This window comes from Cyprinodon tularosa, unplaced genomic scaffold (genome assembly GCF_016077235.1).
Source record: "Cyprinodon tularosa strain WSP-4 unplaced genomic scaffold, ASM1607723v1 ctg239, whole genome shotgun sequence".
Lineage (NCBI taxonomy): Eukaryota > Metazoa > Chordata > Actinopteri > Cyprinodontiformes > Cyprinodontidae > Cyprinodon > Cyprinodon tularosa.
In genome coordinates this window covers 40,363-66,040 of record NW_024038892.1, presented here as the reverse complement: position 1 = coordinate 66,040, position 25,678 = coordinate 40,363, and the positions used below count along the sequence as shown (strand labels likewise).

At 39.3% G+C, this 25,678-nt stretch overlaps 1 protein-coding gene across 2 annotated transcripts in view; it reads right to left on the bottom strand.

Moving 5' to 3' along the window:
• The window catches only part of LOC119784976 (plexin-A2-like), a 261,005-nt gene extending 235,787 nt beyond the window's left edge, over positions 1–25,218 (bottom strand). Inside the window, exon 1 of one of the 2 annotated variants that reach the window (XM_038287311.1) lies at positions 24,665–25,218. The gene's annotated coding sequence lies outside the window, so the exon portion shown is untranslated. The remainder of the gene's footprint in view (positions 1–24,664) is intronic. The other variant, XM_038287312.1, reaches the window with a different exon arrangement.
• Positions 25,219–25,678: the final 460 nt, after the last annotated feature.

Here is a 25,678-nt window from a genome sequence, read left to right as displayed (position 1 = left end):
ATGATGGAAATCCAAATCAGATAAAGGAAAAATAAAAACTCTGTGCCAGCCTGTTTATAAGAAACAAAAGGAAAAACGGAACATATAAACAAAAAAATGGCAGGGAGGGAAAAGAGGAGGCAAGGAAGGAAGAGAGGAATGAAGAAGAGTGATGCTGACAATACAGCAGCTTGGTAACGAGTCGACAGAGCCACAGTGGCAAACACAACTTGAACATACAGTCTGGTACATGGGTTGTTATCGGGTGCAAATTCGCACCTCCTGACTAGTGGTGAGAGCAGGGTCAGTTAGAGAGAAAGAGGAAAAAGGGTTACAGAGTGGTGTCGATACAAAAAAAAGGTGAATGAAAATCTTGGTAGGACGTTTCTCCTGACCTAAGTGTATGTCTTAGCCACTCATTAAACACTGAGACCTGTCATTTCACTTAGCAGACGCCAGACAAAATCCAAAATGGTTATATAAGAGTTTCTGGAGAGATGAAAACCTCATGGGAAATCCTGTCAGTCAAAGAAATCCCTTCAATTTTCCCGGCTACCGTTCATCTAAGGACTGTATGATATAGCCTCCAGCTCTGTAATCACACGCTGGTTGAAGGGATGAGGCTATTCTCGATTGACTGAGAGCCAGGCACTGGAAACCCAGCAGGACACAAACTCTTTAAGTCATCCCCACCATAAAAAAAATAAAAATAATATAAAACAATTCCTAAACTGGGGCAGTCATCTGCTGCAATAGTAAATGAGCCTTTGATGTAATAGAAACACTGTAGCCCTGTAGTGTAGGGCTAAAATAAATTAACTGTTAATGCAATTAATATAAGTTTAATTTATTAAATCACATCCCTGCTTAGAATCTTGATATATTCTATACAAATATACAAAAAGTAAACATTTGCAGCTAAAGCCTAAGAGAGTATAAAGAAGGTGTCATTTGTTCCATAACAGTAAACACAGTTCTCAGTTATTTCCTCACAGGAAGGATTGTCTTTTTCTTTAAGAATCTCAGTTAAAAGAAATGTTAAATGTTGCTATACTTACAGTGGCAGTGAAATAATTTTCCTTTAGTTAGAACATGTTTAATGCTGGAAAGTCTAGCTGTCACTAGGCTCATTCTTGCTCTTTATTTGAGAGTTTTAGTGCAAGAACCACGTTCTGTTCATGATCACTGTTGCTGCTTACCTTATACACTTGAATACCTCATCTAAAACTCATGGCTTTGATGAACTGAGTTTGAAGCATTGGCAGGGAATTAACCTGCAAACCCTCCATGACCTACTTGTCTTCAGTAAAAGTACAAACATGGTGTTGTCTCCTTAAACTGTAACTCTGTTTTCTCCCCATATCTGATTAGAAGTCTAGATGGACGAACATGCACATCTGATTAAGGCTAGACAGAATCTAAGTTAAAATCAGTGAAAACACAAAGATCCAGCAAAATGGAGCATGTCTCTTGTTTACTGTGCCAATGTTAAACCTATGGAGTTTAAAACTAGCTTGCTTTTGGATTTTTTTTCTCCTAATCATTCAATGTGTCAGTTTAAGCACTTTCTGTGTCACCACATTATAAAAGGCCAGTCCAAATAAAACTTTAGATTCTGACTTGATATAAAAGTAGATATATAAGGGTTTTGAATCTGTGCAAGCAGCTCATTGTAAATAACATGCATATATAGTAGCAGGAAGGGTGCAGGGCTATTTTCAAGTCAGACATTTTTTTTTATTTTTGTTAACATCGTCTAACAATATATAGTTTAATGTAATTTTCCAAAGGAGCAATAAGTAAACGTTCCTGCCCAGTTTGCAGACTAGAGACTGGAGAACAACGTAGAGAAATGATGTATGGCAACAGACTATATTCCATCTAAAAGGATACCTTTAGTTCTTCACATTGCCATTGTTTTTCTTTTCTAAAACAATAAAGTATTGCCAACTCTCCTTTAAATTTTATTAGAAACACAATGAAAGAATATGAAGCTGTATCTATATATGTCTAAATGGAGATAATCTAAAAGAAAACAAAAACATTTTTGTGTTGTTCAAGCTTACTACCTCTGTTACACATCCTGCAGTGGTTTATGTTGAACAATAATAGTAATAATAAAATACATTATCATATTGTATACATACCCATATAGGTCAAAAATTCAGAAAACAAGAGAAATAGAAATTAATTTCAGGCAATATTAGGCTGATTGGTTCATATCTTAATGCTGCTTCTAACCATTCCAACCAAGCACATTGCATACATGGATTTTTATGCAATACTTCTAGTTTTGAATTAGAAAGCAAGAAAAAACAAAATTCATATTGTGCACTGTTCCTTAAAGAGGAGGAGGAAATCTTCCCTCCTTGTAACCCTGAACATAATGCTGCTTGACTCTAAAACACACACTAGCATCCGAGGACCATTAAAGCCTATTTTTTCAGGATGTCTCCACTGAGGCAAATATAACGGATGCATTATCACACAGCAGCAAAGGGCTCAGACTTTCTCCTGTAGCCCTCCACCAGCCTGCTGCTCTCTCTTCCTCCTGCCTAATAGAAGCCCCTCTAATTTCATCAGATGTGATAAAGCACCACAAAATCAAGTCTGCAGCTAGTTACTTAGTCCAATCTCCCCTTGGATGAGAGGCAATAACAGCATGTGGTGAGGAAATTGGGTGCTTACTCACACAGAGCGATGCATGCCTAGCAAGTGGAATGTGCTGGTTACGGCAAAGCCGCGCAGCAGACCACGAAGCAGAACGGTGGCACTTGCGGTGCATACACATAAGGATGGGGAGGGTGTGAAACCTGCCACTTCCACACTTGCAATAACCAAACTACAGTCAAAGGAAATAACATAAGACTGAAAATACTTTCAATTCTCTGAATGAAAGGATTTTATGACTCACTGGCCATTGAAATTAGACCCATGTAATGTTGCGTTCACCAATTCATGATCTACGGGGTGAAAAAGAACATGCGAGCAGGAAAACTGTCGAGGTGTTTCAGAAAGATTTCTGTGAAATTATTTTTTCAACTATTTGAAAAGCTGTTGATTTAGAACTGAGGAATAAGCCTCCCATACATTTGCATGCAAATTTAACTTGGACTTACAAAGGGTATAAATAATAGAAAAAGCACAGCAGCAGAATTCGACTCGTCTCGTCACTTGGTTCATGCATAAAAATGCACCTGATGGTCCTCTGGAGTGCAGCAGCAGCTGCTGCAGGGCTATGCCAGGACGCAAGTGAATAGGATGGCACAACGCTCAAAGAGGGCTGAGGGACAGAGGGCCTTGCTGGATCCGAACTGAGGCGCACATGCATGCCCTCCAGGCTGTTCCGTGTGAACCCCAGTACAGGATGCAGTGCTGGCTGGGACACGGTGGAAACTAAAGCATTGGCTGGTTTCCTGTGAGCCCCTGTGCTTAGAGCAGGCAGATCGCCACAGCAAGCTGTTTTCTAACAATGCACACAAATATTTTTAGAAGGGACTATTATTTCCTTGGACAGGATATTTGGCTTTTATTAATTAGAAAAGTGACATATACCCTACGGATATGATGATGATAAAGCAGGTTTTTTCTACAGGTTAATTTAGTAAAAATTAGGATGGAGATGAAGAAAGGTTATCTTCACATGCCTGGGCATGTCACCATGTCAAGCAAACAGGTTTGAAAAGGGTTTTATCCATCATATTGTTTCAAAGTTTTAAGCCTTCTAAAATGATCCCAGAGAATGTCTCACAGTAAAAGTAAAAACATTATGTTTCATAGGATTTTATCCGTCACTCACCCTCCTGTTTCTGCACACTACTGGACCAATGGCTTATTAAAATTCTGTTACAGAGAATATATTTTTTAACTTGTTCCTTGCAGATTCTACATTTAGTTCTAGAGTTTCTTAGCGTTATTCTGCTATAAGGTGATAACTGATGTGTTAAGTTCTTTTTTTTATAACTCTGGATGGGTTTTTCTGTGAAAAAATGCTCCAGGCTGATAGTTCAGAAGAATGGTTGCCGGTTTCCCACACATCTGCTTTAAAGTAGGTGGTAATGGTATTATTTGAGCAATAAAGTGGTGGTAAAAGTGATGGACAAAAAGTGCAACAAAATAAAAATAACAGAGGACTGAGACCTTCAAAAATGTTGTGCACTCTATCCGAGAACCACTGTTGCACCCCCCTACTCTAATTTTTAACTCAGGGTGATATTTTCAGATTCACATATGAGCTGAAGCTTTTTTCCTAAATCACACCAGGCATGCGGAAGGTATAACTGTTCTCACCGTCTTACGTTAGGATGGGTAAGAACAAGGGACAATGGAGGAAGGAAGGAACATCATGATGACCTAAAAGGCTTTGATAAATGTAGCATTTAAGCAGAGTACCAGCAATTTATAATTTGCTGTGAAGGTCATATATTGTACTGTACTGCACGGCACACTAGAGATGGGTGCATCCATTCATTTGAGCACAACTGTGATAAAGAAGTGAGAGCAGCCAAGGTTCAGGAGGAGAGAGGAGGTTGACTACTCATTAAGTTCCAAGCCACACGGAGGGGAAGGAAAAATAAATGGCCGTCCAAGACCTGAGCAGTCAGGAAACACTGAAAACCCTTGTACCCAACTATCTGTTCCTAACCCGGCATGTAAAGTCTCTTCCTTCTGCAGCCTCCTTTCCTTCTGTCACTGACTCAGAGCTGATGATCTGCCACATTTTTGGTGAATCAGGAAAACTCCTGCAGCCGGAAAAAAGATTGAGGAGGACATCTTACAAGATTGTGACAAAGAACATATGGGCAATGCGTATACTTCACAGGTTGTGTGAGTGAGTAAGAGCTGCATGAAGAGCTACTCCAGCCAGTCTGCTACATCAGTGACCCTGGGAATAAGTGGTTCACACTCATTTTCACAGGCCAGGGATTTCTGATTCCATCCCCCCTGCTCTGTGATAGATTTACCACCAGGACAGGCAGGCCATTCATACTCTCCAGACACATGGTGGAGAACATATTTTATATGTGACTGCTGAGCCTCGTAGGACTTTGTCAGTTGCCCTCCTATACTACTGTACATCTTGATGTAGCCGCTAAGCAAAAAGGACTGGAGGTGTCCGGAAAGTAAGGAATTGATGTAATCACACATACTTGGATGTGCATAAGTAGGTCTTCAGAAAGAGAGGAGTGTGAATTTCCTTGGGATGGGAATTATCTAAATCCAGGCCTGGCATGAAATGGGCTGTAATTCCTGCACTGATTTGACGGTATGTAAAATGATAGGCAAGAGATCTACCAGCATAAAGTGCTTAAGTGAAATTGCACTCCAGTGCAGGAACCTGCTTGGTTTTAGCCACCAAATCACTTTCAGAAGCACAGCCTCTCCCTAAGCTTCACGCAACACTGGTTTTCAGAGAAAAATGTTTGATCAAAGTCTAATCTGTGTTAGTGAGATGATAAAATTAGCATTAGAGTTTTCGCTAAGCGTGTGGGGTCAGCTGGGCCCACATGTAACAGAACAAGAGAGAGCTAGAAAATCTAAAGCACTACACATGAATAAATAACAAAGAGGGCATTACAACATAATGATGACTGCATATCATCTATGAAAGCAGTTTGAAAATCCCTCAAAATAATCATAAAATATTTTTTGACAAAAAGAAAAAAGGTCAAGGGATCTGAATCTGTTGAATCTGTGTGGCTGCTTTTTGTGGATAAAGAAAGAGTATGAAGTCAGTGCTTATGCTACAGAGATAAACAATGTCAAAAACTGTTGTTTGAGCTTTGTTTGGAAAATAAAGGTAGAGAGGACAGATCTCTCTTTATTCGTCGAAAAAAGCCTTTGTTAGGGATATTTGTTCCAAAAACCATGAAACAAATGTAAGAACCCAAAGCTAAGGAACAAGGAATGTGCACATTTAAACCGCACATACAACAGATGATTTAAGGCTGTGGTTTTAGAGTTTTTTTAATGTATTTTGGGGAATGTTCTGTTAAACATTAAAATAAACAGTTAAAATCTAAATAATTACTGGGGAGCATGGAAAGTTTCTTTTAAACCAAAGGGGGCCACACTGGCTTCAGGAGAGTCAACAGCCAGACCACTGAGTTGACAGCGGATGATGTTTATTTGCAAAATACTTATCAGGCAATTCCTTTACCACTGACTCACTATGGTAACATATTTTTTTCTTGACTTCTAACAAAAATTAGGGAAAGAATGGTTGTTCTGCAGATGCCAGTATTTTTCTCCCTTTTTATTTAAATAAACAACCAAAACGGCAACTGAACATCAAGAGACACATTCTGGTAAATGGATATCTTACTGGACAAAATTACGTAACATAGGGAAATAGAAACCAGGAGGACAATAACAGAGAACCCAGCAAAAAGGGAACAGAAATTTTAAATACAAAGGGAAAGTGAGAGGCTACACAAAAAACAGAAACATCACATGAAAAGGGTTAGCTTTAAGAGATCTTTTAGCATCAAACTACAGATTGTGATAAAACTCATTGTAGATGGATTTACATTCATATAATTTAATTTAAAAAAAAGGTAAAAGGCCATAATAGGAGAGAAAAGTGACACTTAAACAATCATTGCATGACTTGTCCATAAAATATTCTGTTCACATAGATATTTGAAGAAATAATTTGGAACTGGAGCAATAAATTGCAACATCTACCTGCATACATCATTTTAGTGTTCTAACTTTTATCCTTTGGTGAAACTGGTTATTTACCATTATAATATATTAAAGGAAGATTTTGTTCATGACAGAAAGCTTTTTGGAGGCATGTTTGTAATGTTTACCAGTAATAGTCTTTATTCACCTCACTATATAAACTAACATATACACTGAATCGTCCTTCTAAAGGTGCGTTCAGACTGCGGTGTCCACGGTGAATTCTGCAAACCCCGCAGGGAGTTCACTGCTCTGCATTTCAGAAGCACAGTGTTTACACCCTGGACCGCATCATCAAATAGGAGGAGTTTCAGCTGAGTGAAGATGAAACCCCAGCATCATGATAAATAGACTGAATGAGTAGTGCTTCTTTAGTGCAGGTCTGTGCATTTAAAATGGTCATTTGTAAAAAAAAAAAAAAATAATTAAAATAAATAAAAGATCATGCATGCTAGTTTTGTTTCAGACACTAAAGATTATTTTTAGGTCATCTATCTCCCCACTAAGCTACTAGTCAAATAAAAAGTATCTACTTTTTCAGTGCTACTTGATTTGAGCAGGTAAAACTGTTTTTTGTGCTGTTTTGATATTTTAAGATTAAATCATGTTTAATTTCGGCCGATGATGCCGCCATCCCGGCAGACCTTGGCGCTGTTGTTCCAGTATATAAAGTTATTGCACCACATAACATGTCATTCCTGTGCTGGTATTTAGTGGGCATGTTTACCTTATTTACTAGTTGGAATGATTATTTCACAACGTTCAGTAGTTCTTCAGCCTCCCAGATCCCCCATAGCATTTCCTGTGAAGGTATAGCTGTCAGCACTTCACAATAAAAGCATAGGTGACACGTAAAGTTACAGACAGCTGTGAGATTTTTCTCTATGCACAAAGAAAAAAGTGTACTTTACAGTAGTTCATCTGGAGCCGTTTCTGGATGACGGACGGATACGGTGGTACTTCCTGCATATCTACCCGCGCGCAGAAAGCACCGGTGCTGAGGAGTTTTTTCTTTTTAAACAGCCATCTTAAAGCTTCTTCACAGCATTCCTTATTTCATCCTTTGTTAACATTGTTTCCTGTATGTTCCATTTTAACTGAAAGAAGCTTAATCTCGGATGCACTTCATCTCGCAGTACCTGATTGGTTGTCACTATGCTCCTCTCTCCATGTTCTGCCGCTGTATGCCAACACCTCAGTTCTACTGAGAAGCACGAGGTGAGAGCAGAGAGGTGAACGGCGTGACCGAGCTGAATTCACCACTGACTGCTTCCCTGCCCTTTACAGCGAGGTTTGCATAGGGATACTATGTAAATCCACCGCCCTTGCTGAGAACACTGCGTTTGGTCTGAATGCACCTTAAGAACTTATATTTGCTTTAAAATTACTTATTTTGACCTTAACCTCTTAAGTTAAGTTTGGTATTCTAAACAAAGTTTCACCAATTATTCCTCTGCAGCTTTTTCCTATCTCTTCCTTTGATGCTTTAAATTATTTTTAACATTTGGAGTTCAGAATTAATACGATTCCAACTGAAATTGAAAAGTTGTAAAATGATGACATCCTGTATGCCCTTTAAAGTGAAGGAAGAGGGGGGAAGCATTAAAATATATGAACAGAAAGCAGTATTTAATGGAAAAAAAAAATGTAATTCAAGAACATTCCCATGCTTGGTCAGTACGAGCTATGCCAAACCAAGGAATTCCTCTGTGGCAGTTTCTTCCTTATATTAACTTTTTCTTAGACCACACACACAGATGATGGAGCTGAGCAAGCCACACTGTGGCTCGACCGCTTTAACAGAGATCCCTGGGCTTAAGCGAAGCAGCAAAAGGAGGTTCCTACAAGCAGGCCAGTCCCTATGCATCATTCTGAGGGATGTAACTGAGATGTTACTGCTAATCAATGTTCAGCATGTTTTGGCAGAGGGTATGGCTATGACGTCAGAGGCTTCAAAAAAACCCCAGTGGCTGGCAGTTTGAGGATTTCTTTCTATCAAAAAGTGCTTTCGTTTCTCAATAAGGGGGAGTGGGAGCAAAAACATGAAACAGGGTACTTGGCAGGCAATCTCTCAGCCAAACTAAACAACCCTGCTGCTGTTGCTACTCCTATTCGCTACAAACTGCATCAGCAATGGTGAAAACATATAATCACACTCCAGCAAAAAACTGCAATAACAGGAAGACAGAAAAAAAAGATTAAATCGACATATTTGTTACCCTTGAGAAAATGTAACCAAGAGGGGGAAAAGCCCCATTCAGCATTTCATCAGCAACATAAATAGGAGCAGCTGGGGCACACCAACATGCTGAAGAGGGCTAATTAGGACACTTTATGGTTGGTTTACAGTTGTTTCTGAACGGGTAAGACGGACCAGGAGTGAGTGAGACCACTTTCATTCCATTCTTCTTGGGAACACTTCAAACCAACGTTATGTACTGTATGTCCTGTGAGATTATCAAAGGGTGGCGAGGGAGTGAGTGAGCCATTTCCCAGCCTTTGGTTTTCTTTACTCAATCTGGTCCAAACAATGTCACTTAGTTATTCCTCTCTGTGCCACATAGAACCTTTAACTTCCATGAAAACAGATTTGCCTTCCTGTTCCGACCCTCCCTTCCAGCTTCCTCTCCTCTTCCTGTATGACTCATTATAATAAGTTAAAAAAAAATCCCAGAGCTCGCTTTTTCTTTTCGTTTTTCTTCCCCCATTTTACAGCAAGAGGCTGGGAATGTTGCTTTTTTTAAGCATTTAAAGAAAACTATTTGCAGTTTGATAAATCAAGTATTACATTCACTGACATTATATTACACTAAAGCTTTATACTAGAAAAGAGTCCCATTAATCAGCTGCTTCTCTTGAAGAAAACAATCAAAAACAAATCTTAATCGAACTGTTGCTAAAGTGTTTAAGCATTTAATAATTTGTTGTCCCAGTGCCATTATCTTCATATTTATTTTATTTCTTTTCTGTGCAGCCCAAGAAGACTTTGGAAAATGTTTTTGTTTTTTGTTTTTCAGTTTTCTAATGTGTTGGAGTTTTGTCTGCAGAAAATAAGTGAAATTGAGTGGTTATCACCCACCAGGAAGCATCCAGCTTGACAGTGTCGTTGTTGTCACTGATTTGTCCAATCAGTAATCATTCAGTGTGAGGCTGAAAACAATCATTTCTGCTCAAAACTGAGACAAAATGGCTCTTTTAGGAGCTAATCTGCACAGTGACAGCAACTGTTTTCTAATTTAGCTTACAGGGTTGCAGTGATGTGCGCCTTTCTTCTGCATTGAAAGAAAACATCTAATATTTCGTGGCAATTTAATATTCTGTAGTGTTAAAGGTAATATTTCATCATAACTTTAAAAGAAATGTGGTATATGGAGTCAGGTTCATGCCCACACTCCAGCTTCAAACCCTCACTGATATACCTGAGGCTCAGAATAACTGCATAGTTTAAGGTCGCTGGTTTAGATCACATGCAACTTGCACCTGAATTATGCTTCACAGGTCATACTGTGCTTGGACAAGAAAAGTCACAGTTTTGACTTCCCATTAATCAGTTCTTCACAACAGGAATTTCCTGTGGCAGTCTCTTTGCAATCAAATGCACACATCATCATGCTCTTGTTTTATCTACCTACAGCATCTAACTGACATAAATTATCAGTGACAGTTTTTTTGTCTCTTGTGTCTCTCATGAAAGACAGCTTTCTGTTACGTTGGATTTCAAATGGATTAAATCATACATCTAAACCATGAAAACATTCACAGGTTGTAATTTGCTTACTTTTATCCATAAACCTTAAGAGAAAACGTCCTTTATTACCAGAAGCAACTCATAAATCACACCATATTTTTATACACCTCTTCTTTTGGTACAATTTCAAAGAAACCACTTTATTCAAACTTTTGTCTGCAATGTTATTTGCTTTCCCTTTTCCTCATTTGTTGCGTCAAGCAGGAGCATTCAAAGACAGGTGGGGTTGTTTACCTTGACATAGAGCTACTGCACATGTTCAGTGCCTCAGGGACCCAGGCAAACACGCACACACACGCTGCATTCAAGCTTTTCAGACTTTAAGCCGTTGTAGCAGCTAATGCTTTGTACAACACAACCCACAAACGCTGTAGCCTTGGCAGAATAAACAAAGCAAAGATGTCCTTTATCGGGTACGTCAAGTCTGCACAAAAGGAATCCATGGAAAATTTAGATTGTGGTAAGAAGCATTGGGTGCGTCGCAACAAGACATACACGAGAAAGTGGCAGCATATAGCTACTTTAGCTGCTTTTCCAATTTTCTTTAGATTTTTTTAGGAAGATGGTAAACTGGAAAGAAGGCTGCCGCTTCTCAAAACACAGGTATATTAAAACATATGCCATAATCAAGCAACATCTGAGCCATTTGTCAATCCCCTCTGGCATGCCCCCTACCCAGTTCACCGTTTCTCTTCCAACCCCCAAAAACAGACAAAAATGAAGCTGCAAAAAAGGTTGATGCTGTATCTGTTATTTAGACAGAAAAAAAACATCCTGTTTGTGAATTTGGTTAAAAAAAGGCCCCAATTACAGGACTAAATAAGACGCAAAAGAAAATGGTTTGATCTGAATGTAATGTTTGTGAAAATAACACCCCAAAAAACATGTTTGGGTTGTAATAACACGCAAACCTATTCACCTCTGTCAGGTGGAGCATGTTTTCTAAGAACTGAGGGGGTGGACTTCTGGCAAGCCACGAGGTTGGTACAAATTACCAAACTGTAAACATGAACCCTACGAGCACAGAGACGCCTTCTGCAATGGAAAATGAGTTAACAGACAGGTATTAACAAGTTTTTGCAAAATTGGCAATATCTCAAACACGTTTCTTGTGCACCATCAGCCTCAATAATAGTTAACGTGTAAGTTAATCCCAAAATGTTGCAGATAAGGAAAAGATGCTCATCCAGTTCTTTGGTACTCAAACTTTCGTGCTTTGCTTTTATGATTTTTCCTTTCACTTCCCTTCCTGTTTTACCTAATGCATTTCTTAAGGCAGGCATATTTAATCAACATCTCCACTCGCATCACTGGAGTTTTAAGCCCTCTGCCGGAAAAAGTCTCAGCTGTCAAAATCTCAATAATTGTTTCTGATCCTCAGATTAATTCCCCCCCTTTTAAAGCTCCAGCAATGATGATGCTCTTGACTGACTCTGTAGGTGATGTCGGGAATTTAGATTTTGCTTTGCCCTGCATGATACTGCATCACATCATTTATCCTCTACTAATTATTTCATTTGTACATTTCTAAAAGACACTGCTGTCACATTTCCCAGTTTTATTGGTGATGACAGGGGAAGAATAATTTGTCGGTGTGGGCGAGCTCCCACTGTTCCAATGACTACATACAGTTTTTCGCTTTGATAGCCTAGGCCAGGAGGAAATAAAAGTGGTGAAACAACAAACAGCTTTAACTATGATAGAGCCAACGAAAAGTATAAAAAATTTATTCTGATCAGTAAAGTCTACAGATGTAACAACCCATCAAGATATAAGACTAAACACAAACACAAATGTTAAAGGACTTGTTTTTCAATGTCTAATCTGTTATATTGAAGAACTTGAAATCTTTGCAAAAGAATTAAAGCAATTTTAACTACTTCATATGTTGTGGTTATCATATTTGTCTAATTATCTGATAGTTCTGATGCCAGAGAACAATGTTCAATTGTAACTTTTGCATTATCATGAATAGAATGTTGCTTCGCATCAATCGCTGGATAAGGATCTTGAGGCGAGTTTGTATGATCTCTGGTTTCTCACCAGGTACTCTGATGTCCTCTTGCAAGCCAAAAACTATTTTAATAGATTAACTCATGTCATTTAATTGCCATTATGTGTGTCTATTGTTATGAGTCGTTGTAGCAGTATTTCCATCCAATTTTAATATAATTTTTATAATGTCAAAAAAGATGCAGATTAGATGTGTTTCCATTCACTGGAATGGAATGTCATCACACATCTTGGTTACACTTGGCTGTAATAAACAGGAAGTACAGGTAGCAAGCTAGCGCAGATCATAGATCAGTAATGGAGCGAAGTTTTAATTAATGTGTTGCATTCTGACTTGTTGTACTTACTATATTGTGTCAGCTAGTAATGGAGGTGGTGCATGACATTCAGGGATGCTAATAGAGAAGTGTGATTCAAATGCTGGCATTCAGGATGCTGGCTGTGGAAACAGCTGATCAGTTATGTGGTATAAATATTCACTACCTCAGAACTCCTTTAACAAATGAGTTTGTATCTGTTATTTAACACATTTATTCTTGTTGGATAAAGCCAAATCTACCTTACACGTTCGTAAAACTTTTTGCTATACTTAGTCAGTTGATTAAAATTTTGCTGTTTCAACATTTTGCTGATTGGCGACCTGTCCAAGATGACCTCCTGCTTTTCACCCATAGACTGCAAAAGATAGGCTTCAACCCCTCAGAACCCAGAGAAACACTACAAGTGGTAGATGATAGATGGATGGACGGTTTTACAAAGCTTAAAATGCACTTTAAAGAGATATTCAGTGCAGATACGAGATTCTATTTTCTTGAACAAATTCCTAATAACTTTGAAACAAACCTTTTTATATACGTAATAAAAGTATAGTGGAGGATTTTCAAAATGTTTTAAAAGACCTGCAATCTGCAGTTTAAAAAAAAAAATGCACATGCATGCGACAGCATGCACGAGCCCATTTCCGCTCTGCTCTGTTGAACTTTGCATCACTCAACAAGCTTAATTTCCAAAAGAAAATTTGCAATTTTTCCACTATATCAGACTCACCACCGGTAAGTGAAAATGGGGACGAGCACGTAGGATGGCATTACGTAAACATGCCATCAGAATGATTGACAATTAGGAGGACCACTTATTTTGATGATCCACTCGGAAAAAAGAACATCCTCCACTATACCTTTAAGTACCAAACCAATAGTGTTGCTGACAAATAAGTTCCCATTTAAGTTCCCAACTGCTGAAAACTGAAAATCATCATTAAAAACAGTCTTTTTATAATCAATCTATATAAATTTAACTTAGTGAATTAAATTAAATAATTAAAGGTTTAAATAATAGTGTGATGTATTAAATATTGAAAGTGGTTCCAAACCATTTTGAGGGGCTTGTTATTGTTGTTGGTCTAAATAAGTGCTCTGAGCTATAACCAATTAAAGACCATTTTTAAAGTATCGACACCGCAAGACAACTACAGAGTAACTCCTTTAGATCATACTTTGTAAGTTAGCTGTCAGGTTTCTAACACTCTCTATGCACAGCTAGCAATGACCATTTTCTGGACCACACTTCACACAAAACTTTCAGAAAGCTTCCAGAATAGCAGCTTTAGAAACAGAATGCAACCTTACTTGATATGCCAGAATCCCCTCAACCTTATCAAAGCTGGGGTCAAATCAACAACTGTACATCCTCACTACTGCAGACTTACTGACAAGCATAATTTCCTCTTAAATACCTTTCATCCCTGGTTTCTCACTGGCTTCTGTGTGGGCATCAGAGTCATGTATTCATGCATAAACATTAGTTATCCCAAGGCGATATTCACTTCCACGGGGCTAGACACAATAATTTACCTTGTGCCAAAGAAAAGAGTCTGGACTTGTATAGCCTGGCATCAGTGGCTTCAGACAAAACCTTTTATTTTTTTAATGGCCCAGCAGACAAAATTCCTGAAGTAGGACTTTGCATTGTACAGTAATTAAAAATACATTAATATTACCAAAAACTGTTAACAATCTTACTTGAAATAAATACACACAAAGTATCACGTCTGTTCTGTTAAACAGGGGTGATTTACTTGATGATTTGACCATCTTTCTGTTATAAAACCTGTTCTTGCTGCAGGAGGCAAGTGTCATCAAATATATTACAGGCATACAGAGCCTGAATGTGTAACACTGCTAACATTTATTGTTCTCCGGGCATTATTTTGCAATATGCATATCACAAAAAGTAATACTGCAATAACAATAAATTGTGAAGCCTTACCCAAAGAGCTTTAATAGCCTGATGTAATTCCAACTAAGAAAATACAGACATGTTTTTAAAATCATGGTTGTAGTTTTGAAAAAAGAATCTGACTTATTTAGTGTAAATGTTTGACTTTTAGCCGTTGTTGACACTTTGGGGAAACAAGATTCTGCAATGAGCCCCATTCCATGTTATAAAGCTTTAGACGTTTCATGGTCTTTCATAATCAATTAAGCCCTCTTTACTTTGCGTTACAACAGTGGAAAAAGTTAATCAAGAGGATGTGTGTGCACAAGAGAGACCGAACAAGATACTGTAGCAAAGAAAGGAGGGAGAAAGCTATTCCAGATAGAGTTCTCTGTCTTACTTCAAACTGATGAATTTAGAGGGCCTTGTTTCCTCTTTTCCTTTCCTCCAATCTCCTATAGTTTAAAGCTAGGGGTGAGTTAAAGCTCCTGCTTCACAACGAGAGAAGATTTTCCAACCGATAAGGTGATGGCTGACTAAAACACAGTAGCAATGAAGCAAAGAAAAAGGTATGGGTCACACACTGCATAGGGGCAAACTGGGAAAAAAAAGTTAAACTGAACAGGGCCTAAAGCAACAAAAACAAAAGCATACATATCTGACAATATTTTCAACCTTTAGCCCCTAACTGTCCAGCTAAACCAAAAAAGAAGGCAAGGAGAAGATTAGGTGGAAGAGCAGAGAAGAGCCCCATGATTACTGTGGAGAAGCACGGAAACATAACTCAGGTTGTAGGATCTGCTGACAGCAAACTATCAATTGTGCTGTCCACAAATCTGGCTTTTATGACAGATTGAGATCAAGGATGTCCCACTTTTAGTTAGCCATGAGAAGGAAAAATGGTCTGATAAGAACAAATTTAATCTTTTGTGGCCTGCTAGTAAAGTGGTGTGGCAGTTACCTAGCATTGCACTTCATTCTGAGCCCCCCTATCATGAAAGACAGTATAGTTCAGATCAAGGCATATTCATGTCCTTTAAAAATATCCTGCAATGTGTTTATCACAAAACCTGCAAAAAAATAAATAAATCTCCATTTCTGTGTGTTTTTGTTGATCTGATAATTCACTGGAAAATCACAGGGTGAGCACTTCACACAGCTGTTGAAAGGCTCCCTTAGGTCATCAAATCTGCTGGTTTTTTCACCTCAACATGGCAGAACTGGATTTTAAGGAGTCAGTTGTGGTGCTTTATTTAGTTTTGACACCTGAACAAGTTGCCAGCATCCCTGGGTCCAACAGATCCTGCAGAATTTCTTTCAGTTGGGTTAGGGCTAGAAGAACATTCTAGAGCTCCAAGAGCAGCAGCAGGAATCAGAACAAGAACCGAACTGTATCCTCCACTTTCCGGTATGATTGGAAAAAAAAGCTTGTCTGCATTGTCCATCTTCACCCTAAATCACAGCCACATCTATTCCCAGAAGGGGTTTCATCACACAAATATAGGCAAAAGTTCAGATTTTTCAACTTCTGCTAATTTTGCAAAGATGCAAAAAAGCATGACGTTTGCCTCGCTCTGCCCCTCTAAATAGGAATAACACATAAACCATTCACTCTTTGTGCAAAATTTGGGCTAAGTACTAACACACCTTAAGTCATAAGCTGTTTTGCAAATAAATAATTGCCAGACATTTCTTCAGCTAGATTTACAAACCAGGCAGAATTTTATCTCAAGATTGTTATCGTTGTTAAAGTGCTTCTGACCTCACTATAACTTTGCAGCCTTACAAGAAAAAAAAAAAACTCAATAAAGCTATGCTTAATTTCTATGTTATCATCACCATCTAAGATATTATCACCATTTGCTTTTTGTTGAAATGCACTGATGTTTGTGATAACAAAAGTGACAAAATGTGAATAAGCTTAAAAGGTGTGACTGCTCATTAAAAGTGCTGTACTCTAAATCCATGAAAATAAACTGACCTGTAAGATTTTGCAATTTTAAGGTAAAGAGAAATAAACACAAAAACCATACTACTGTAGGCAGTTCTCTAAAGAAAATTACAAAATTCTTCAAATAGCTGAGTGGTAATTGCCATTGTAGGCTTCTTTGAGTTGAAAAGGGGTTTTACTCCAAGTGAGCTGTGGTTTACACAGCAGAGCAAAAAAGCTGTTGTTGGCTAGGCTCCTTTATGGTACATGAGTTGACTAGACAAGCAATGTCTTCCCCCCCTTTTCGGGGGTAACCATGGTGACAGTGGCGAGCAGGGGCATCCCCACACCAGGGGGCAGTATGGGCAACGCAACATAGAGTTGCCCGCTGTGCCAACCTCCGTCTTGTGTACCCAACGCACATGGACAGTACACAGTCACAGAAAAAAACAACACGTGACACACCGTTCAAGTAAGTACAAATGAAAATGGACACAAACACACGCAGCCAAGCACGAAATTCCACACATGCACACTGTCATCTGCTCCTGACAGATGCCCCTTGGCGCTCAACAAAAGCCCCCTCCCACTCTGCCTCTCTCCCGCTCCCTTTTGTTGCTCACTTATTGTTGAATTTCCACCAAACAAAAATGCACATCCTCCCATGACACCAGCAAATTGATTATTTATGGTGCCAAAAGAACTGACTTATAACTGACTTATATTAAAATGGGTGTGAAAGGCAAAAATGCACGAGACAATAGATTAAATCTCTTAAATTAAAAGAAAGCACAGTGCTCTTTTGTAAAATTTAAAGATTTTTCTCCTCTCCTTTTCCTACTTTTAGTTTCTTATTACCTGCTTATGCTGTGTTGGGCAGATCTTGTAGCAGTTTGAGGACTGAGGGAACACTTTAAAAGGGAATGTAGGATGAGATCAGGAAACAAGCTGCCACCTGACAGTGTCTGGAGAAAAAAAATACATAGATAAAAAAAACTCACACAAGCCCTCATGGTTTGCAGGAGCGAGAACCCGAGTTGCAGTCAGCATGAAGATCAGTGACAAACAAACAACCAGACTTGTTATTCTATGGGTCCCCATGCCAGGATTCCTGCCCTTATCACTGGCATTGAGTAATTTTGTTACACATGGTAAATATAGGATGGCTTGTGACAGCAGACATCAGATAAGTGCCTGGGCAGTGAAATGTGGAGATTGGGCTGAATGCCTAAACAGGCTGTTGTGTGAAGGAGAGAGACTGATGATTGTGGCAAGCAAACTAAGGTACTAAAGAATGGCATAGGAGAGGGATTGTGTCCCATGGAAATGTGTCACGAAGGCAATGCTATTAACATCTTAATAAAATGCTTGCCAGGCCCTGGAGAGCCCTCCTGAGTAGACTGCCTCCTTCTTTCCACACAGGGGCCCTAAAGCCGCTTTTTTGCTGCATATCAACGAGGAAACATTTAGGTTGTGCCAGTCTTGCATTGTGAGGGTGTTAGGCTTCCCCAAGGAGTAGCCTAAATGCCTATCAGTAAACATGCTCCGTTAAATTCCTTTATTCCCCATTTCCCTCCACATTCAGTTACTGTTCATTTTTCCATCTGTTGGATTCAGTAGCCATACAAAAGGCTTTGTTTTAGCAAGCTGGCAGGCCTTTGGGACAGCAGAGTGCACTCTTGGGTTCAGTGCTAACTTGCTGCCATCAACAGATATAGGAGGATCTGGACCAACCAAAGCAGTACCAAGCAGAGGGAGGACTGTTAACTGTCCTCTGCTGAAGCTTAAAGCTGGCTATTGCCTGTCAGTCCTTGATGACACACAGGATGCTTTCTTCTCCCAGCCTGACAAGGATGATTAAACTATTCCTCCTACTCTGCATTAGACTATTGGTAGTATTGACACATTTATCATCCTATTGTACCTTCAAGATTTTTGTTGACCGGATGAGGACAGAGATAAAAAAATACACCCTGGGAAAACCCAAGCCCCGGACAGTAACGGCTACAGAGTTCTTAAGGGCCTGTATAAATAATCTGAATTGAGTCCTTTCATACCTATTTATTATAAGCCTGAAGCGTTACATATACCAGAGTTATGGTATAACATCATGCCTAGCTTCAGTGCCAAAGACAATGCATCTGAAAGCAGTGAGTGACTAAAGACCTGTAGCTCTGAGCTACCACAATGTGCATGTCTTTGAGAAGCTGCGTCTGGTGCACCTTAAGGCTCAGCTGGGGGTAGCCAACCATCCGTAGTTGGCACAATAAGTGTGTATGTTGCAAAGGGCCTATTTCTCTGGATTCAATACCATTATCTGCGTCATTTTCTCAAATAATGAACATATACAGTAGTAGCCAATGTCCCCACTTTCCTTGATGGGCCCTTGGCTTGTCCTTGTCTGGCCCCCTACAATTTATTTTTAAACAATCTTTGCACTAAAATATTCTGTCACAATTTGTGGAAATTAAGATCTAAGGAAAACGTCATCTCCTGGTTAGACCCTGTCATTCAGTGAGTGGAGTTAGAGTAAAAAAATATGCACGCCCATGAGAAGGCCAATGGCTAGAAGTTTGAGGGGATTTTGCTGGGAGTCACAGGGGAGTAGGCTGCCATTCAGCTGGCCATTGACTGGGAAGGGCCATTTGAATTGCTGCTATTGTATGCATCCCTCATCAACTGGATTGTCCCCTGATGGGCAGACCATTTTTGTGAAGTTACGGAACTGTGTGTCTGATAGCTTCATATGCAATACCCTCCAATGAAACTGTGTCATTTCCCTTCCTCTTCACCACCCATACTGCAGACTTAAAATACTTTTCAAGGTGAGTTCACCTCCAAAGGTACTCCGATAGGGATGGTGCACAGGAATCTACTGGACAACTTTATGAGGTGGTGCGGTTAGAACCAGTTACAGATAAACATAGATGATGATGGCCTATTTTAGGCACACAAAGCCATACCTGCTGCTTTTTTTCATCTAGGGTGGCTATGTTTAACAAGTTACATCATACAAGCGCCTTTGTGTTAGAGTAGATTGCAAGCAACAGTGGACTACGAACACTAAGGTGCTTTGCAAAATGAACATGAGTAGATTTTACCTTCTCTGCAAGCTTCTAATATATCTAGTAAGCTGCTCCAAATGTTCTAGCAATTTTCAGTGTCTAGTTCAATCTTCTTCATAGTATTTTCTGGGGTTGTTAAATAAAGGGAAAATACTCTAACAGATTTTTTAAACTCATAAAATGGCTAAGTCAGTTGTAGGAACTATGCTGGCTCCATTGAAAGAGGTAGTGAGAAATTAAATACAGGTGAGGACCAAAGCCATTCGGTCTCTCACCCACCATAGAGTTCTGTAGGATTAGCCACAACCAAAATCGACTGCAGCCCCCATATGTTAAGGAATTAAAAAAATTGTCTTGTACATTTTCTTTGTTCAATACAAAACTAACCAAGTGTGAAGACAATCGCTTTGCAACACCCTCCCCTCACCTTTTGCTTTCCTGGTTGGTAAATTGAAAGACAGTTAGTACACATTTAGCTCACTTTTTATCATGTTTATTTTTCCCTAACATGGACTCCAGGATTTTTGTGCGTATCATGAAAAAAAAAAAGAAATGCAGAGTGGCATTGATTCCTGCACTCTGTGCCATGTGCTGCTCATACTGAGCAAGCTCCTACTTAACAATGTAGTGGCCTGTAGTCATCAATTTAAAACAGTTTCAACGATTGGATAAGTCACTGAAGCCTGCACACACAGCTACTCAAGATGATGAAAATGGCTTCGGCAGCATGACAACAACATTGAATGTGGCCCCGTGGTGTTTTTCAAACATCTGTGTGTGAAAATTATCAAAGAGTAAAAATGAAGCACAGATCTTTGGTGTATATGGATTGAAAATACAAAGGGTACATCTTAACTAGAGGATTAACAACCAAATCAGAGACCCTTTGGCACAATTTGGATATATGCTGATAAGATTCTGTTGTGGGAAGCATTACCAGATAACTAACCAGATATGTTTTTGTCACAATTGTAGAAATGCTATACATTTTAGACAATCAAATAAAGTTATTTAAGTCTCACATTGGCCTTAGTACCAAAAACTACATGATATTTCTGAATTTATGCATGATATTTGAATACTATTTGCAGAGTATGTCAAATGGTGTGGTATGTTACTATACGTTACCAAGGTAGTGGTATGTTACCATTACCATTGAGAGGTTAAATGGGAGGTATTCACTGAATAAACAAATATCTGCTCATCTAGACTCTGATCAAGAAGTTAAAGATGCAAATCAGCTAAATTAATCTTCCAAAATATTTACAAATTCATCTTTACAACGTGTTACACCATTTTATCAAGAAAAAAGGTGTAGAAATAGGAATGTTTTTTGCTGTTTAAAAATATTTTAAATGTTTGTGAAGATATCTGTGTCAATATAATTATATTGTCAATAGTAAATACTATAATACTATGAGGATTCAATGGTAGCCAGTGCCTAAAGTTGGATTATATATACAGCAAACATCATGGATACCAAAATATATATCTTCTGATGAACATATACAGCACTTGCTTTGTTATCTATAGATTTAATTTGATAGCTGTGGAAAATATTGCAAATAAAATGATATTTCGATACGGTGATAATATCATATTGTGACCCAAGTATCGTGCCATGTATTGTATCAGAACACACATGCCAATACTCAACCCTATTGCTGACTGCAACCAAACCTTCAAATTGTAAGAAACCAGCAGACTCCTGCAGCACCAAAATTTCTTCTTTCTCACAATTTTCAAGAAACACACTGATTTGACCCCATCAATTATATATTTTTTCTCTCTCAATAGGGCTGTTTAATGATACAACAGTGTAAGCACGTCTTTAATCGTATTTACCAAACTCTACAGGGTCAATGTCAAAATTAAGACATAAATCTAGATACAGGATAGGTTTTAGAGACATCCTCCCAATTGCCCTCCAGATAAAACAGAAGACCTGACCTCTGAAAAGTGCATCGGAAATATTTGTGACCTGCCTTTTTATGAAAATTCACTGACCGAACATTTTCGAGAGCAGCATTTTTCTGTCTTCCCTCCATTTAATCACTGTCCCCTACAGACCCGATCTGAGTTTATGTGGATTTGCATGTGCTCAAACTCACCAACAAACAACAAGATGTCCAAAACAGGGTTAAATGAGCAGAGTGTGTGTGGGTCAAGTAGATTGAGATCTCAGTTGTGACAGCTGGACAGTTGAGAGGTTCAGATAAACAGCCCGCAGAGAACCAAGAGATGAGGCCAATAGCATTAAAACAAACACTTCACTATTTGCAGTCTCCAGCAGATAGGGAAAGGAGGACATATATCTATGAGTGGACGAGTCGCTGAACCCACAACAGCTCCATTATGTGCATGTTTGCGTGCATGTGGAAGCAAAAAGACAGTTGGGACGGTGGGGGTCGCTGACAATGATGATGGGGGGGTATCGGGTCTGTGTTCTGAATACCAAACCACTGAACACATTTGCAGCATTCACTCATTAAGAAATAGGTCAAGGATTCTGTTCGCATGCGTAGCAACTTGTCAAAATCTCTCAAGCTGAAGTGTGGCGAGTCTCACTGCCTTGAGGGGGGGAATCCATGGAAGAGCCAGCACTGTATTCTGCCGATGCCAGTGGTGGCAGAGCAGACAGATAATAAGCAACACCTCAAAGTAAAGGCTACTCAATGCAAAGTTAAATTGAGGGTTACAAATGATTATAGCTCATTGCTCTTTATCAACAGAGGACGCTATTGAGCCAGCAGAGTTTGTCCCAGATGCTGATGAATGCTGATGGTAGCAAAGGATTATGACACTCTTCAGAAAGTCTGCAGTCCATTAGGGGAGCACTTGCTCTTACAGCAGTAAAGGTCATTTTTCTAAATGAAGTAACAGCAATTAAAAAGACATTTCGGGGTTAAAACCAGCTCCATCCTGTCTTGACTTAGATCTATCTCAAAATAAATTCATCACTCTGCACTTAAAGCAAGCAAGGCAGCATATTTTCCATCGGGAACTCAGGTGACTCTCAGACTTCACTAAACTACTTCTAGGGACAAAGGCTTAACCAGTAATTTTAAAGATGTCACAGCTTCTTGAAGCTAGGTCAACTTGGAAAAAAAGACCAGTCCAAATAATTTCTCCGTGAGGTAAACTTCATTGATTTTACTAACCTGTGATGTTGAGGTTCACGAAACTGCAATCTCGGATAAAAAGACTTCAAAGGCACCGCTTAAGAAAAGAGAATTATTTAGAAAGGATAACAAACTGTCTGCTCTCTTTTACGTCAATTCGTTAAACCTGTCAACAAAAGCACCAAAGCCTAAAATAATAGGTACGTCTGATTTATTGAAGCCTAGTGAGAGTTTATAAGAGAACAACTAAATGCAAGCCCAAGACAAAAGAAATTACTCTTTTTCGTACTACTATACGACTTGTTGCAAAGCTGAGCTGGTTTGAAAGAGAAAGAGCACACCGAGGCTGCTTCTTCACCATTATTAGATTGGAGTTAATTAGGGGAGCATAATCAGCATGTCATAATCAAACCTATTCTGTGTGCTAGTTTACTCTTCTAAAGACAGCCGTGCGATACCCCCCCCCCCTAGCCTGGCAGTTGCTTTTCAGTGTGGGGTGGGGGGGCACATGACCGTTTCCCTTTGAGATGGATATTAAAATAATTGTGTGCAGGGGTCATGCTTCAGAGGCAACAAAAATGTGATTTTGCCAAGAAAGAACTGGTTTTGATTGCAAGGGCAAAGGGATTAATATGCTACCCATCAGCCACGGCAGATGTAAGTCATTTTCATGCAAATGTGAAGCAATTTTCTACTCAAGACAACATTTATTTTCTTTGGAGTCACTGTCGTGGGCGCTCGCCAGGGCACTGGCAGTCTGACAAAGAATTAAGATTTGTAGGTGCATCGGCTGTACGAGACAGATGAGGTCTGGAGTCAATGTGAAGCTCCAGATGAGACAAAGCCAAAAGTGTAACAACAACGCTCTTCTGATAATGTGAACACGATTAGTCATCCATCAAAGCCAAATTTAAGAAAATATTATAAGTCAGAAAATCATTTAATTTGCAGACACAAGGCTCACTTGTTGCAGGGAAGCGGGTCATAATCAACTACCTCATATAGTTAAAATCCCCAGCCAAATGGATTTCTTGGATGTTTTATTTAACTAGAGTCTATGGGTCAGAGTAATTTAAATCCACAATTGTGATAACTGATGGCAGAATATATAGACCTTTTTATTAGGACTGATAGATAAAGCACGTGCCAAAAGAAATTAAGAGTTCAAAAAAACTGAATTCTTATCTGCAAATTAAAAAAAGTTGAAAGTAAATCAAGAGACCTCAACAAAATAATCAGTTTGAGATTTCCACTTTTGTGTCTGTACTCGGTTTAGTTAAATAGAAATAAAATAATACTGTTGTATTGCTTGGGGAAGAGTTGGGAAAGATACTCTGATTTTCAGTCCCAGCTTTTATGCATCTTGGCATGATCTGTTCCACTGCTGCTGGGTTCAGATGGCCAACCAATCTATACCTGAATAAGAGGAATCAGGTTTTAGATACAACTGAAATAAAAAGAATTGCTTTTATAAATGTAGTGATTTGGGAAGGGGAAAAAACAGAGATGTCACATCATGTTTCTGTAAAACTGTAGTATTGTTAGAAATTAGAAAGCCAAACTGTAGATATTTAAAATAAAACATAGGTAACAGTGATAACCTATAGTTTACAAACAGAATCTGTACTTTACACCTCTGCTTTAATGTTTTCATACATAATAGGACTATTTGTAATGCACGTTTATTTGTGCGTCAAAGTGTGAGCTGTGGCACCGACACAATGTAAAACAGGCTGCCACCTTATCAAAGCCTGCAGCCTGAGATGATAAATGTCTCCTCCAGGTTGTTTCTCTGCAGTGTCGGAAATGAGCTCTTCTGCGGTGTGGAGAGGGGCTGTTTGTGGCACTCAATGAGGGCAAATAAAATCCCTGTAAAGGCAGATCAACTGAGGTGAGCACTCACCTTCTCAATGTGAACTGGATCTGTTGGTTCCTTCAAGAGAGGACTGATGCGCTGCGCTCACATCCACAGTAAGAATGGGGGGAAATGATTCCAAATGCGCTCAGTAAAAGGTGTTTGTTTTATGGAAAGCTCTGTGTTAGTAGTCCCGGTCCCTTTAATGCAGGGTAGCCTCTCTGCTGGAAGGACCTGTTAAGCGGTGGCGTCATTCATTCACAGTGGGCACCGAGCAGCTCATTGGGAATGTAGCGCGTAAACTTCAGGCATCAGCATCTGAACTGACCTCCGTTGACTTGAGCGGACCGTGTCAGTGCGGCAGCGGGTGCATTCCTCCGGGCTCCGCAGTCAAACCTTCCTCCGGTGCTGCTCACCGCGCGAGACCTTCAAGCCGCGGTGTGGTTCGCCATCACCCGCCGATGGAAGGAGAAAGGTGTCGGTTCAGAGCCGCAGCGTGGCTTCCTCACAAACCTCTGCCGGACTCACGCGCACAGACTGGCGGCTCCATCAGAGTGCAGCGGTGTGTTGTAGCGGGTGGCGTGTGTGAGTGTGTGTGTGCTGCCATTGGCACAGAGCACCGGTAAACCCAGCCCACTCACACTCCGGCTCATTACAGCGTTAACTGTTTCCGCCCAGAAATACCAGAAATGTGATACATAATTTAGAAAATTATTATATCTGAAATATGAAACCGAACATTGAAGTCAGTTTTGCCAAGCACTTAGCAGTATGTAATTTTAGAAATTTTTAACTTTCGATTTATAAAGTTTTTCCCTTAATTAATCATAATTAAAAAAAAAAAAAACATTGGCTTAACTACTGCAATATTTCAATTCAATTTTATGCAAGTCTCTTGGTGGATACTTTCAAATTTTTTGCTTGATTTCCTTTAGCCATATCATAAAGATATAATAAGTATTTATACATTAGTTTATATTAGTACAACCAAATCAAAAAGCTGACAGTTCTTACACTGGACTCAGTCTTCCCAGCAGTCCACAGGTTCTCCTCATCTACATT